General features: G+C 36.0%; 1 protein-coding gene and 1 long non-coding RNA gene across 2 annotated transcripts in view; both read right to left on the reverse strand.

The window, feature by feature from the left end:
• Positions 1 to 16,394, reverse strand: part of LOC133524061 (protein kinase C, brain isozyme) — a 324,532-nt gene that overhangs the window by 169,871 nt on the left and 138,267 nt on the right. The gene's annotated exons all lie outside the window — the stretch shown is intronic.
• Positions 1,632 to 5,631, reverse strand: LOC133524073 (uncharacterized). The gene is made up of 2 exons (XR_009800319.1): positions 5,174 to 5,631; positions 1,632 to 5,021 (listed from the first exon to the last, which is right to left on the reverse strand). It is a non-coding gene; the product is annotated as an uncharacterized LOC133524073 (long non-coding RNA).

A 16,394-nucleotide genomic window follows, 5' to 3' on the forward strand; every position in this document is an offset into this window, starting at 1 on the left:
AACAAGGATGGGGGTCGTTAAGAGATTTTAGTGCTTGTTCGTCTTTCATGTTTAAGACATGGAAATATTCAAAACCCACTACTTTTATAGAGTCGTATCGGAATGAAAACGAAAATCAGTTAGGGTAGAGATGAATTTTCTATCCTTTCCTCTTTATATGTAGTTTTTTTTTTTCATTTCTTTTCTTTTAGTTGTCTTGTATGGAATTTAATTTCTTGATATTAATTTCCTGCACGTCACTTGGTAATGTAAGCTGTGTTCGGTTACCGTGTAAACGTTAGCCACTTATGTAGTCTTATTTATGTATGTTATATATTTTTTTCTAAATATTTGTAACATTTTCACGGTAATTTCATGTGTTTTTTATTTAAACTGTTGTAATTTTTCAAATGTCTTTGTAATATATATACTTCTGTATGTAATTTAAGATTTACAACGAAAATAAACGATTTATTATGTCATAGAAATCTTAGGTAACCGCAGGTCACTAGGCTTACTCTGTCTTTAACACCACGTAGGTGCCAACTTATTGTCTTGTGGGACCCAAGGGGGTAAGAAAATTCATTTTTTTAGATTTACAGGTCGTTCTTTGGCTGGCAAACTTCAAATCCTGGATCTTAGTTTTGTTCTAAGTTTTATGCACGCATTACTAAACCGTCGACTGGACAGAAACGGCTTTGGGCAGAGAAGCATGGCGGTCTTTGGTGTCGGAGGCCAAGGTCCACTTCGGGTCGTTGCGCCACAGCAGTAAGTATGACTAAAAAAGTATCTTGCTATAGTTATTGTGTTAGTTAATACATGCTGAATGTTTAACAATTCACGGGTCAGAAGCACGCAACTTGAAATTCTCCCTAGAGGCCACCCAGGCGCAAATACTCATCAAAATTTAAAGTTAGTCTGTGTACTATGTACATTTCTACACCATCATTTAATCATCAAGGTGGACTGGAAGCAAACTCCACTGGCCTTTCTTTACCCTTAAGAGTCTTACGAACCCTCCGTCAAAAAGCCGCTCCAATACAATCCAAGTTCCGTTCTCGATTAACGAGGCCCTACTGTAATTATGAATAGCTTTGTGATCCTAACGAAGTAACGGTACTTTTTTCATGAAATTCCATTTCGGGAGAAAACGGTTTCCACTAACTAAATCTTAACAAATTACTTTGATTTTGATATCGATCACTTCAGCAAAACATATTGTAGATTTATAGGTTTCCCTTTTTTAAAGATTTTTTTTGTTTTGCAAATTTTGAAAAAAAAGGAAACCCTCGTTTTTTATTGTGTCAATAACATACTAAAAATCATGGAGAATGGAAAATATTTAGAAGTGGAAAAATATTTTCTCTTTTTGTATGGACAATCGCATAGTACACTTGAAACCCTCCCCTTAACAGTTTTGCACTTTATTCCCTTTTTTATAAGGCGAATAATGTAAACATATATCTCTGACGACTGTAGGTACATACAAGCTAAACATTCTCTGGTACGTATGGCCTAATAATTTATTCAGCGAATAGGCCACAAATCTCCCCACAACTGACGACGTACTTACCGCGCTTGGGAAGGAAATATCGCACTTAACTCTTAACTTTTTCACTGAATCTGGTTTAATGCGGGACGTGAAGTTACGGGTAAGAAAAGGTAGCTAATTTTTTATGTTGTGGTTGGACTTACTAGTCATTTACGTAAGTGCCGCAATGTTATGGGCGCTGTTTAACCCATAATTTAATTGATGTTAAAGGCCAATGATAATGTGGTTGTACATAAGTACTAAGTGAAATAATTTATCTTAGAAATGTTGGGATGATTCTATTCTATTGACTTTTCCAGTGATATTTAGGAATATTTCAGAAAAATGTGATATTATTTCCTAAAAAATCAAGAGTTTTATCATAAAAGAGTTATTATGATCTTTTTATTAATACGCTAAAAAGCTAGTTTCTTGTAAAAAAAAGATAGATAGATAGATAGATAGAATACTCTTTATTGGCACACCTCAGTAAAAAGATACAAGAGAAATAAACAATTGATTTAATGTAGAGGCAGACAACAGGCGGTCTTATCGCTAAAAAGCGATCTCTTCCAGACAACCTTTGGGTAGCCTTTCAACGGCTATATACGATCGCGGTATACAGTTTGAAGAATGACCCAAAGCGTCAATAAAATAAATAAAAAATCCACAATAGCTGACATTTAATTTAAAATTAAACTCTTTTTTGTTGAACTCTGCTCCCTCTGTTTCCAAAATCACGAAGATCTACCCTTTGTTGACTTTATGTTCGGTTCTTTTTATATTTAAATCCAATTCAGACGCATTCTATTCTAAACTTTTGCGACAAATAAGAAAGAAAATTGCAAAGTAAAGTAATATTATTTTTATATCAAACTCATATTCTAAACGTGCATGAAAAGTACAAAGAAAGCTTAAGACGTTGTTTAGAACATAAAAGAGAGAGTGCACCTGCTCTTATTTCATTTTCTCCTGTCCGTATATCATTAAAAACAAATCTACCTTCAGCACCAAATACAAACATAAATATTTAAATTACCACGAAAATCCCCTATAATTAAAAACTCGCGTTAAAAATCGTTTACAACCGACAAAATACACGGAAAAGAAAAACTTCAAAAGTCCATCCCGCCACACGGTAAGCGAACAATTTAGGAAATAAAACTTTTTACAAAGAAACCCAGGACTTTAATTACTTGGAAGTGCCACCTTAAATGTTATTCCAGACGCTTTTCAAGTGCACGCAAGTCGAGAGCTCAGGCGACGAGTAAAAGTCATAAATTTATGAACAAAGACATCATAAAGTCTTCTAAAATTTGCACTGTTGTGGCAGGGATAATGTATCGCTGATTATTGGCCTAGGCTAATGTCCAGAGGCCCATTTCGCGAATGATATTAGACTAATATTATTAGTCCACGACTCAAGTCGTATGGATTACCATGGCAACATTCTAATAATATTAGACTAATACCGTTCGAGAAATGGACCTCAGGTGTCTCGCCTATTGTGAGAGTGAAGTGAATGAAGATATGACAGTTTAGATGACTAGATGTTTATTAGCATAGCAAGTGTAAATTGCTAATTAGTGCAAACCGTTCCTGTGAATAAATATAAATACTTAAGTACATATGCAGCATCATACTTGAAACAGAACTTGTCGTCAGAATTTTGGGCGATAAGACTTCTATCAATAGAAGTAGATCACGCGTAACCAGCCATAGAGCCTACTAAAAAAGTTGTCAAGTTGGCGATGAATCGACATATTAGCATAAAAATGATATGCAACCACGATCAGCATGATAGAAACACCAGGAATGCAATATAATTTGAAATATGCATAGTTGTCTGGAGGCGAATATCCGGTAAGCTAAAAGAATACAGCTTAAAGAGAAATAGCTATACGTTAAAGCGAGACGACTAGTCACACACTAGCCCCCGTGGGAGAGGCAGCATAGAAAAACTTTGTAAAACGTAATTAATGTTTAAAAGTTTCGATAAAGTACTGTTGGGCGGACATTTATACTGTGACATTACTGACGCATGGAGTGGTTGGAGCTAAGTTATTTTAAATTGATGTCAGCTTTAAAACGCTTCTGGGGTCAAAAAAATTATGACTTAAGTTTTAATGAATATGAAGTAGATTAATTTAGGGAACTCTTTTATCGGTTTTATTATGGTTATGATTCTGAATCCGATTTTAATAAGTCCTATTTTTCGACTCCTAGGATCGAGTTGGGAATAGTAGTTATATGATTGTTATGCATAAACTACAATTACCTATTTATAATTATTGCGCAACCGTTGGCTTCATCGGCTTTATTTGTTACAGAAAAATACTAATCAAAGTAAACCTTAACCATTACTATAAAATAGATAGGTACACACGTTTTATTTTATATCTTAAGATACTTTCATTTTGACAGTAAGGATTGATTGCTGCGAGTAACTGCACTGTCTCTCCTTAGAAATCTTTGTATACACATAAATGAAGTACTTTCCGAGACCTTCCTAATGAGCTTACAGTCGTGTATTTTTCCATTAAGGATTTCCTTTGGCATTATCAGATTAACTCCATGTTAGGATATTATTGTATTGTCATTAGAAACACACTAGTACCCAAAATTTCAAGAAATAGTGTCCGAAAATGTATACAATATTTCCAATATGTCTCTGTGTGTGTGTCGTTTGCGTAACCCTAATCACGGTTGGCTTTCGTAATCCATCCAAAATCCATCAAAATTATCCTAAATCCTTTCCCTGAAACGGCTTAAGCCTTCAATTTACATGTTCAGTAAGTACATACATAAATGATTACCTATGTATGTATGTAGTAATTGCTTGAAACCTCATAGTATGACATTTAAGTGGACGGTAATGGATAATTAGGCCGATTCTGCATTAACAATTTGATATGGTTTTTATCTTATTTGTACGCGGCCTTGAGCGGGAGCACCAACCAACATTGATTGGTGATAGATCTAGAATGACGCATACGCTTAAAGATAATTGAAGTGTGCAAAAGGGAAACCATCACATTAAGTATGAACATTACATGAGTGCGAAAGAGGCCGACTACAAATGAAAAAAAAAACGTGACCAACTTTGAGCTTCATAGTGATCGCTAGCATGAATGTACAAAATGTAAGTTTAGCGGACTGGAAAATACAAAAATCTGCATTCAGGTTAATATATGGTCATATCTTCGAATAAACTGTTACCAATGCGAATAATTTATGCATTCACATGTTAATTAAGAATGAAATGAAAAATGTTTTATTTGTTAATACTACGGGTTCAATTGTAAAGGTTGGAGTCTTCTAGTAAGTATGAAATACCTGTGACAGAAGACCCCGCCAATGAAATACTTCCAATGACACAAGTTGTAGTATTATTACCTTCGAACAATCCTATAGAACACTTCTAAAACTCCTCCTTGTTGAATATTTACTGTTATGACTTTCAATTGCGTTTTCTGGCTCTAGTTACTTTACTTTTATCCTTGATCTGCATCTGAAATCCACGGGTTAACGTTACAGAGTTGGTTTAAGCTCTCGTGAGCCTTCCTGTTGCGTGAGAAGACTGGGACCTCTGACTAGCTTAGGTTTTTTCTCAATTCCCCAAACTTTTCCAAAATGTATGCGGCCCTGAGCTATCTAACTTACCTCACTGTTTTTCCTTTTATTATATATTATTATTTGTTTGTTTTGTAGCTGAACTAATCTTAATTTCTACATTCCTAATTGTTTGACATAATTATTTACATGTTTGACGTAATCCCTCAAGTTACCTTCAGATTTCTAAATTTGCTACCAAAGTCTGTATATTTTCGGAATAGGATGTTTTAAATTTAGCGATATATGAATAACCGGTCTGTAACTATTTTTAAATTTCAAATTTTGTATTTGTGATTCCTAGGCTTTAGTATTTAAGCAGGCCAGCGGCCATCTTACAGTGAATCCATAGTCAGCTCCCAAAAGAGCAACACTATATTAAGGGTCCGTGCGGGGCCAAGGCAGGCCCCGCACCATCAAGAAACCCTCGCACTTGCTTTACCTATTTGTTGGCCGACTTGAACAATCCTACTTGCACTCCGCCTAGTACTACTCGCACGTTCAGCTCGTGCGCCTTTTTCAACACGTACGCTCAGCTAGCGTGCCGCCTCTTCGTGCGTGCAGCTGGGGCGCCTGCTCCTTCACTTGCACGCAGCTGGTGCGCCGGCCTTTCGTGTGCTCAGCTGGTACGCCTACCTACAACACGTGCAGACAGCGGGCGCGCCTCTTCATCACGCGCGTGCAGCCGGAGCACCCTGCGACCTCTCTTCCTCAACGATTTCGAACTTAATCTTTTGTTAACTTAACAAAGTGCCATATTGACCATTGTCCGCTGGAAAATAAAGTAACCTACCCCTGTTGTATTGTTTTCCCTCTTCACATTTTCACACCCTAATTACTCTTCACATTCTGCTCGGTTACCTACTCTTGCAAATCCAACGACGTGAACGACGTGTCAAGACCGCATTCCGGTTTTGGTCGCACTTTTAATTTTATACAGGCAATCTTCTATCCTAGACCTGTAATTGTTGCTGACGAAATACTGACGACATCAACATCATCAACATGTCATAGGTACGACTAAGGTATTTTGTTCGTCCTCATTGGTGCGCGTGAGGTGCCTGATGACACGACTCAAGGTCGTATCAAATGAGAAGAAAATTATATCGAATTGTTATAACAGAATCAGCCTCAAGGATAATTTTGCTGTTAGTTGAACTATTAGTATAATCTTTTACTAGTTACTAGTTAGAAACATTAATTGACTAGTTTAGTTGACGGGTAGCCATGTTGAACTTACGGTTGTCAGCTGTGGTCGGAACACTCGGAACTTCGGAAGGGCACTTCGGGGGAACTTACCTGTAATAAACATAATAATTTATTATGTAGGTTTTACTTATGATATAAATAATAAAGTGCATATTATTTTTTTGTGGTATATTGGGGTAGTTATGTAAACGGGGTTATTCTATTAATTTAAAAAATATACTAAACGCATTGGAGTTTAATCACCGGCAACACTTAGATATAGAGAGAGACTTTTCAGTTGATGCGAGGCGCTGACATCGATCGGACGTGCAAGATTTTTTTTTTGGGTCGGGTGTGTTTTTGTGCAAAAATGTAATTCGAAATAACCTCAACACCATTATCTCGAAAACCTGGCAAGTTACACCGTTTAGCTATTAATATTATAACAAATCATCGTTTTTTGCGAATGCCTGTGTCAGTCTGAATGCCTGTGTTAGCCCTACCTTTACTTTAAAATTTATTCCAGAATTACCCCTTTAGGGATTATTCCGGTGAAGTTATTTCCGAAATAACCCCAGCTTACCTAAAAAATATGTATGGTAAAAGTCTGAGGTTTTCAAACTTTTGAGATTTGTTTTTTTTTTTGTTTTGACATACGTTTACATACTCACTTCAAGGGGTATTATTGTGTTATTGGGTATTTTGTTACTAAACTACGAAAGAAACATCCAGCAAATCTAGGTTTTCAGTATGTTCACAAATTAACCAATTTAATTGGTCTTTGGTAAATGTTTTTGCTTTCTATCTTTGTAAAAAAAAACTTGAATTTTTTTCGCAGCTTAGGCAGGTTAATGTTTGTTTTTAATACTATAAAGCTATTATATTTCAGATTCAGAATAATGCTACGTACCTACAAAAGAAAAAACTTAAAACATACATATAATAATGATATTCATATTCATTTTTTTTTTTTATATTATGTCCAATTTAAATATTTATATTATTTAAGTCAATTTATTAATAATAAAAACGTTTATTCACTGACCATACCACATTTATTCTAAACCTCCCCCAGTTCCTTCTACTTATCTCTGTCATTTTTCTGTTACAGACAGTTAATTATTCAAAATATGAAAGTGACATGGTATTTTTTTACTTTTTATTTACTTAGTACACAATCCCCGCGACTTCGCCCCCGTTATTCTGCTACTCGGGGCGGAGACAAATCCCACTAATCAAAGATCATTAAAATCGCTCTAGCAGTTCTCGAGTTATAAATGGTGTAACTAACCCTACTTTGTTCTGTAAAGGTATATATGTAGATTTAATATTCCTTTGCGACAAAATTTTGAGAACCTCATTGCGTATATGGGATTATTTGGGAATACAGAGATTGAAAAATCTCAAATTATCGTTATTACAAACGAAATCAAAACAAAATAGGGAATGGGGTAAATTCAGCCGAAAAAGAAATATGAACCTTAAGCCTACGTACACGAAAACCAATTTTTCAATAGCATCCAGAATAACCCCGCTATATTCCGAAATATCCTCTGTGCGAAAAAAATTAGTACCACGTTTTTGAATACCAGTATTTCCATAACTCGATCGTATTTTAGATACTTTTTTTATGTAGTTTATAAGGTCGATTACTGGGAACCACAAAAGTAGACTGAGATTTCAAATACAACGTACCAACTACAAGTAATTACCGAAAGTACAAACGTCAAGTCATCTCATCAAAAATCCTGGTGGAATTACCCCAAAGCACCTTATATGTCGCAGCCATCTGGTTAAGTTCGTCAGCTAATTATTCGCCATGGCCAATAGAAAATCACTCAACGTTTATTAACTTGGCGTATTGAAAACGATTGGTTCCCTCTGCCAAGTAATTTAAATGGAACCTAAAAAACCTAAAGAAATGATATACCATAAATAAAAAATAAATAAATGTACAATGAAATACTAGCCTAACTTAACCGAACATCAAATTCTTGTCCAAATGAACTAAATGACTACACGACGTTTAGCCATCTGGTTAAACGTTGCGATCAATAACTTGGTTGTTTGTTCTTCAGCCAACTGATTAGCTGGCTAATTTAATCAGCTGGCTGTAAAATATAGAAAACGATGCAATCCAAACATAAATCATGTTTGAGAATGATTACGTGACTTTCGTTCGCGTCGGTGTGGCTTGGTCAATAAACGACTGAAACCTTGGCTAGACCCGCTGAGCTTCGTAATTAACGATACATTTTGAGCACCCGATCTAAATCAATAACGTCACTGCATAATTCCCGGCATCAACACCTGGAGTCGGGGCACCGTCATTTGTCTTGCGACCCGTGAATTGAAAAGAAAAGCCCCGGCTTTTACGAAAGATTTACGAAGGGCCGGACTGGAGTGCCTACCGCGAATATGAGAATCGAAAATTCGCTATCTGCCTCTTTATCGCTCAAATATGCAAGAGAGGTAGAGAGGCAGATCACGAATTTCAAGTTTCAAGGCCCTCCACAATACTATTTTTATACTTGTGATTGGCGTGTCAAATTATACTTCGTATCCAAATCCAAGACAACAAATATAATTTACTAGCAGCAGTACACGTTATCGTGCAGTCCAAGTCACACATTTTAGAGATTATAGTATTTAAAAAACAAGTTCGCGCTGTCCCTCTCACTCGCTACGCTGCGTTCCTGCTTCGACATCGCTCCTCCAGTACCCATTACATGTTTTTGTGTTAGTCCGAGTCACACGTATTTTCGCCAAAATAGTGTTCCTCTAAATATGTGTACCTAATTGTGTTTCGATTAATGTTTATTGTGCGCTGAATAAGAAGTATAGAATCAAAACATTATTTGAACTGCCGACCGCCGTACCGTAAAAATTGATGTTTATTCAGCTCGGCAAGTCTAGTCTCGTTTGCCATACTTACATAGCAGTTAAACTTTCTATTTGAAATTGTAGGTATATTCGTTTAGCGTAATAAACTTATTACCTAAGAAATCAAGTAAGTAATTTTTACGTTCATACGAAATCACTTACTACAACTACCTTCTTTTTTGAATAAATAAATTAGGTACGGAAAAAATAAGTATGGGGCTACAAATAGATTACAATTTGAACTTTAAATAATTGTAATACGTACTATTATAGTATTATTTACTAATATAATATTATTTAGATTTCATTTTATGATTGCATAAAATGCAATGTTCACTCACAATTTTTTTTTTACGAGATGCTTTCGAGTACCTACAGATTTAAATATACAAACCATATCAGAATAAAGTTAATATATACTAGGTAATCGTTTCACGAAAGCGGCTTTTACCATGTCCGATCTACCCTACCATACAATAAAACAGATAACAATGGTAATCCTTGCCGATTGGTAATAAGTGCCTATGAAAAAAAAAAAAAAAAAAAAAAAAAAAAAAAAAAAAAAAAAAAAAAAAAAAAAAAAAAAAAAAACACGTCTTTATGCAAATGTACATACACAGTACCAACAAATTTAATGAGCGTCTTATGAGGATACCTATAGGTATAAATATACAGTAGTAATGTCAATCAATACACAATCTATAAGACATTGGAAGACTATTTAGTCTGACTGACAGTTTAAATGACGTATACAAACGGGACGTGCTATGCGTGCTCCGATACCGTGCGCCCCATGCCCCATATGAGGGCCATAGTGAATCTATCGTATGGATCATGACGGATTAGGTAGTAGGCTTTAATCGGACATCGCAGTATCGTCGAGTCTTGGGTCCAATCGATGTGGTCGCCTCCTAAATTTGATCATCAGTTAGTTACCCGCTTTGTTATTATTAGACAGCTTTGATTAACATAATATAATATAATTTTAAAATGAAATATATTATGGAAAGATATACTTGATTTGTGTAATATTGTGGACTCCGTCTAATAATAATTCTCCTTTCCGTGAGTACTTAGAAGCTTAGGTTTACTGTGCAACAAGATATTCATCAAACAGAAAATCGGTATTAACTGTGTTGATTAAATTTTATAATGCACATTAATTAATAGTTCAAAATTAAAACACATATTAAATAAATATTTTCTTATAAATGAGATGTCGACATGGTACTATATTTGCCCCACTTTAATAGTGAAGAGGCTATCATTACTCCACAATCATTGTGTCGAGGGCTCCGCTTTCACAGCGTCGAGGTTATATTTGCCCCACTTTAATAGTGAAGAGGCTATCATTACTCCACAACCATTGTGTCGAGGGCTCCGCTTTCACAGCGTCGAAGCTATATTTGCCCCACTTTAATAGTGATGAGGCTATCATTACTCCACAATCATTGTGTCTAGGGCTCCGCTTTAACAGCGTTGAAGCTATATTTGCCCCACTTTAATAGTGATGAGGCTATCATTACTCCACAATCATTGTGTCGAGGGCTCCGCTTTAACAGCGTCGAAGCTATATTTGCCCCACTTTAATAGTGATGAGGCTATCATTACTCCACAACCATTGTGTCGAGGGCTCCGCTTTAACAGCGTCGAAGCTATATTTGCCCCACTTTAATAGTGAAGAGGCTATCATTTCTCCACAATCATTGTGTCGAGGGCTCCGCTTTAACAGCGTTGAAGCTATATTTGGCCCACTTTAATAGTGATGAGGCTATCATTACTCCACAACCATTGTGTCGAGGGCTCCGCTTTAACAGCGTCGAAGCTATATTTGCCCCACTTTAATAGTGATGAGGCTATCATTACTCCACAATCACTGTGTCGAGGGCTCCGCTTTAACAGCGTTGAAGCTATATTTGCCCCACTTTAATAGTGATGAGGCTATCATTACTCCACAATCATTGTGTCGAGTGCTCCGCTTTCACAGCGTCGAAGCTATATTTGCCCCACTTTAATAGTGAAGAGGCTATCATTACTCCACAGTCATTGTGTCGAGGGCTCCGCTTTCACAGCGTTGAAGCCATATTTGCCCCACTTTAATAGTGAAGAGGCTATCATTACTCCACAATATTGTGTCGAGGGCTCCGCTTTCACAGCGTCGAGGCTATATGTACCCCACTTTAATAGTGAGGAGGCTATCATTACTCCACAATCATTGTGTCGAGGGCTCTGCTGTCGTAGTGTTGAGGCTAAGTTTGCCCCACGTCATAGTGAGCATGCTATCATTACTCCACAATAATTGTGTCAAGGGGTCCGCTGTCGCAGCTGTCGCAGTGACGAAGATATATGCCGCACTTTAAGTTATATGTACTATACAATTCCACAATAATCGTATCGAGGCCTCCATTTCCGCAGCGTCGAGGCTATATGTGCTTCATTTTAAGTGTCGAGGTTATAATGCTTCGGTCATTTGGTTCTTCGGTTGCTTTGCTCCTTTTGGTCGCTTCGCTCTTCGGTCGCTTCGCACTTCGGTCGCTACGCTCTTCGGTCACTTCGCTCTTCGGTCTACAGTCGGTCATTATACATATATATATATATATATCTCAAAATGATATCGTCAAAGATATATAACGTTGCTCTACTATAACAGTGTTGATGCCAATGTAATGATTGAAGACTTGAATAGTATTGGAAGTAGCTTTACGCATGTAAATATAAGGGACTAAAGAGCAAAAATATTTAAGGTTGAGCTAAAGTTTACAGGACTTGTAAAAATAATGAAATATAAAGGAGGTTCTTGTTACGCTGAGGTAATTTAATAATGATGAGAGAGATGAATGAGGTAAATACCTTAAACAAAATGTACGCAATGTCATTGCCCTTACAGACAAAGAAATGCTGTATGTAAACAACATATAGGAAAAAATATATCTGTAAACCCTTTAACCCAAATTTATGATTCGTACTCATATCACGCTGTTATATACTCCTAATAACTTCAAACGTCAGCTTTGATATGCTGTCAAGAATATACCATATCAACGAGCCTAATGTAATAAATCCGGTACAATTTACTTACGGATTCTCAGCTCCAAACTTCAGGGGAACATCGCCGCATCAAACAAGAGGTGAACCGCCGTTGATGCACTATCCCGCGACGCGAAATAAGTGCTGTAAATTGTGCAACCATGCAACTAGAGTTATGCTGCCACGTGTTGCAGTCGCTTGCGCTAAGTAGCTAGATTAATAATCTCAATAAAGGGTTGAAATCCTTTAACAATAACATTATTATTGTCTGAAATGTAAATGCTCGGGTTGTCATATTGTCTTGCTGTAAAAGAAAGCTTAAATAGTTTTCATTTTTCGTCGCAATGCACACTGTACAGTTTTATTGTAGGTAACGTTAAAAAATGTTACTCCTTAAAATGAAGTACAAGTTACAAGTCATGCCAGATATTTTGTTCACAAATATATCATAACTCAACACATAATCTACCTAAGTTCCTTGCCACTTGTTAGCGTAGTAGCCATCATCGTTCAGATACGCATAAGCAGATGAGATTAGCTATTTAGTTATAAATAATATCATATTACTATTTCTTGATCCGTGGTAATAACTAAAATTATCTAGTCCATCTATATTTTCAAAGTGATAAGTTTCAAATACTTAATACCTACAGGATACTCTACTAGTAATTGTCCAGACTTAGTTTTAAAGTACTTACATATAGCCTTGATATTTATGGTAGCTTTACAATGAAGAAAATTCTCCTTTATCTACCTCACTCAAAGGCTATTTACCGAGGAAAGTATTGATTGCTGTATTCAAAATTAACTTTAAAGTGTCGTAACATAAAATTAGATTATATTTTAGGGTCAGTAACGCGCATGTAATATACCTCTGCAGTAGCGGGCATTCATAGGCTACGGTGATTGTTTACCATCAGGCAGGCCGTATGCTTGTTTGTCTCCGTTGTAATTACATCCAGAGAATGGTTGGTAAATTCTAAATTATACAAAATGGTTTGTTTATATGGTTACAGACAGAAAATGCCCATCTAAAACTTATTTAGAGCCAACTAAAGCTTGAAAACACATTTACACTTAATGGCGTCCTGGCTTGTAAATGACATAAAAATCGTTGTACCTTGTGAATATTAAGATATATACAACTTTATCAATATACTACAGTGAAATCAAAGAAAGTTTTATACTTTTTTAATATTAACGAAATGAAATACCAAGAGCAATTTCACTCCTTAATTTTATTATGCTATACATACATTTTACATTTATACTATGTGGATACATAAATAATTATTTAAATTGGATATAAATTAATAACTTCTAGGTGGTACGTTGTTCTCTTTAGTCAAAATCAATAATATCAGTATGTTCGTAACATACTGATTTGATATCGATATTTTATTTTCGCATTCAGGATTTGAATTTAAATACAAAGCTCTGAACATCTGCTAGTAAATTATATTTGTTGTCTTGGATTTGGATACGAAGTATAATTAATAATCAAACGAACTTACCTGTGAAGTTTGATTACAATTATGCGAGTATCCAAATCCAAGACAACAAAGACCCGCCCCCCATCCCCAAAAATGAAAATAAAATAGTCTCTGTTAATAACACAAAAATAACTCTGAAATAATGAGTACTGGAGGAGCGATGTCGAAGCAGGAACGCAGCGTAGCGAGTGAGAGGGACAGCGCGAACTTGTTTTTTTAAATACTATAATCTCTAAAATGTGTGACTTGGACTGCACGATAACGTGTACTGCTGCTAGTAAATTATATTTGTTGTCTTGGATTTGGATACTCGCATAATTGTAATCAAACTTCACAGGTAAGTTCGTTTGATTATTAATTATACAAGTATAAGAAACGTATTGGCTACGGGCGGTAGTGGCAGCTAACTCAACAGGTATACGAACTTCATAAATTGATCTAATTGTTGGCTTCACTCACAAGAGGTCTCGCTCTCATTAATATATTGGTAAGGACAAGCGATATCCTACAATCTCAATAGGTGTCAAGTCGTTCGAATGCCGCTATTGAAATTCAAATCTATACTTACATTTTACTGGTATGAAAGTAATAACAGATTATGAATTTGATATGATTTTTCAGCGTCAAAAGAAACGTTTCTGGTGGAAGAATGCCGCTTTTGACATTGAAAGATCCACAAATCCAGATCAAATTCATAACCAGTTATTACAATCAGAATACGCCTCACAGTTTACAAATAACTAAGCTGTCAAGCGTAGAAATATAGGTGCGTTGAACTTTTACACAGGTATATGGCGGCATGGCGGCAACCTTATCACAATAAATAAGGGGAAGCTTTTTACTAGCGTAGCTTCATACCCAACAAGTACGACTTATCTTACAAAATCTTCGATTCCACTCTAATGCTTTAAGCATTATTCTCTATACTAAATCTTTAATCTTATGCTAGGGTTTTTATAATATGGATATAAAAGTAAAATACTAAAATAATATAAAATACATATAAACATATCATAAAAAACCTAACCTAGGGTGCCGCCAGCAGGGCAGGGCCCAAGCTGCCGGTGGCTGAGAGAGGAAGCGACGTATTATACGCGGCCTGTCCAAGATTACCGCCTTCTGCATTTGACCCTTGATCACTAGCAACCCAGCGAGAGTCTCTCTAGGTGTTGGTCGAGAGTCTTCGCTGAGACCGTAAGCATTATTTATTATTATTTCATATTTATTGCACAATAAAAACAAGAAAAAATGGCTGACTGGCGGAATGACGGATGGATAGGCCAAAACAAAAATTTCCATCGTAGGTGCAGCGAGGAAAATATTTCAGAAAACATAGTAATTATTAACAAGTTTTAAGCATTGTAAGAAAACGAGACCTAAAATATGTTAGAGTTGAAAGACGTTGAATTGAAAGGTCAGGTGGCAGTCGCTTTTGTAAAAACTAGCGTCTACGCCAATTGTAGCCAGTCAAAAGGCGCTAAGATGTTGTAAAATATCAACCGAATCCTGAGAGCTGTGCGTAGTAAATAAGTTTACTTTGAACATCTAACTCTACTCTGTGGGTGTTCCATTTGTTGGAGCGCGAAATAACTTGGGTCCAAGTGTTGTGGGCGTAACAATGTAATTTACATTCATTATGTGGTAAAAGCTTGTAAAATATCTTATCTTTATCTTATCTCTATATATATAATATCTTTAAGACGATAGTGGACCGTTCATACTAAACGTAGTCCCCACTTTAACGATTTTTTACTACGTTATACTTCTTTCGATTTTTTTTTATTGAAAAAATAGGAGCGAAAAACAGATTTCATAGAAATATTTAAATACTCCCAACTCTAATAATAATAATAAAAAATCGAAAAAAATCAAACGTAGGGGCATAGCCGTGGTTGATGTAATAAATCAAATTGTCAAAATATTTTCAAATAATGTTCATATCTAGATAGGAAAATGATGAATACGTTTTAGGGAGTGCTCCCGGTACTGGTTTTCTATACAAATACACTACCGGAGCCGGGAAGAAAAAGTCGAGTGCTATTGTATGTCTTTATAGCTGTAGATTATGTTTTATTTCAGAGAAAATAAAATAAAAAAATCATACAAAAAGCTACTCCGTCACATTTTTTGGGGTCAATAAATAAGACAATGAAAATAATTTTGATCCTACTATTGATGTTGATTGTACGTTATATTATATAATTATGTCGGAGAACGACTGAACCGTGCCATCTATCGCCTTTAAGAGGCGTTTCATCACGCCATATTTGACAAATAGAGCAAGCTCCAGGGTGTTACTCCTGAGTGGCGTTCGATGCAGTTCCGCCAAGGCGTCAAAGAGTGCGCTGTTAAAACAATTGCAATCGAGAACAATTGAAGTTATGCTGTCTATCATTATTCAGCCGGGAACGGGAGATGACGTCAGTGGCGGTTCCTGGGTCAAACCCACTGGCTTGCTTAAGATAAAAAATATATCGTGTGCTATGATTTGTAATCAGTCTTGCCCAGTAAAGACTGTGAGTTGATCATCGCGTTTCATTGAAAGCCCTCGTCATCCACGATTGAAGGTTCTGATATGCTGTCACTAGTATGATATGCCCACGATTCTCGGCTTTTACGTATATGAAAGTAAAATGTAGCTAATAGCCCTGATATATCTTATAGAAACCTAATAAGATGAA

Source organism: Cydia pomonella, chromosome 13, assembly GCF_033807575.1.
Source record: "Cydia pomonella isolate Wapato2018A chromosome 13, ilCydPomo1, whole genome shotgun sequence".
NCBI lineage: Eukaryota > Metazoa > Arthropoda > Insecta > Lepidoptera > Tortricidae > Cydia > Cydia pomonella.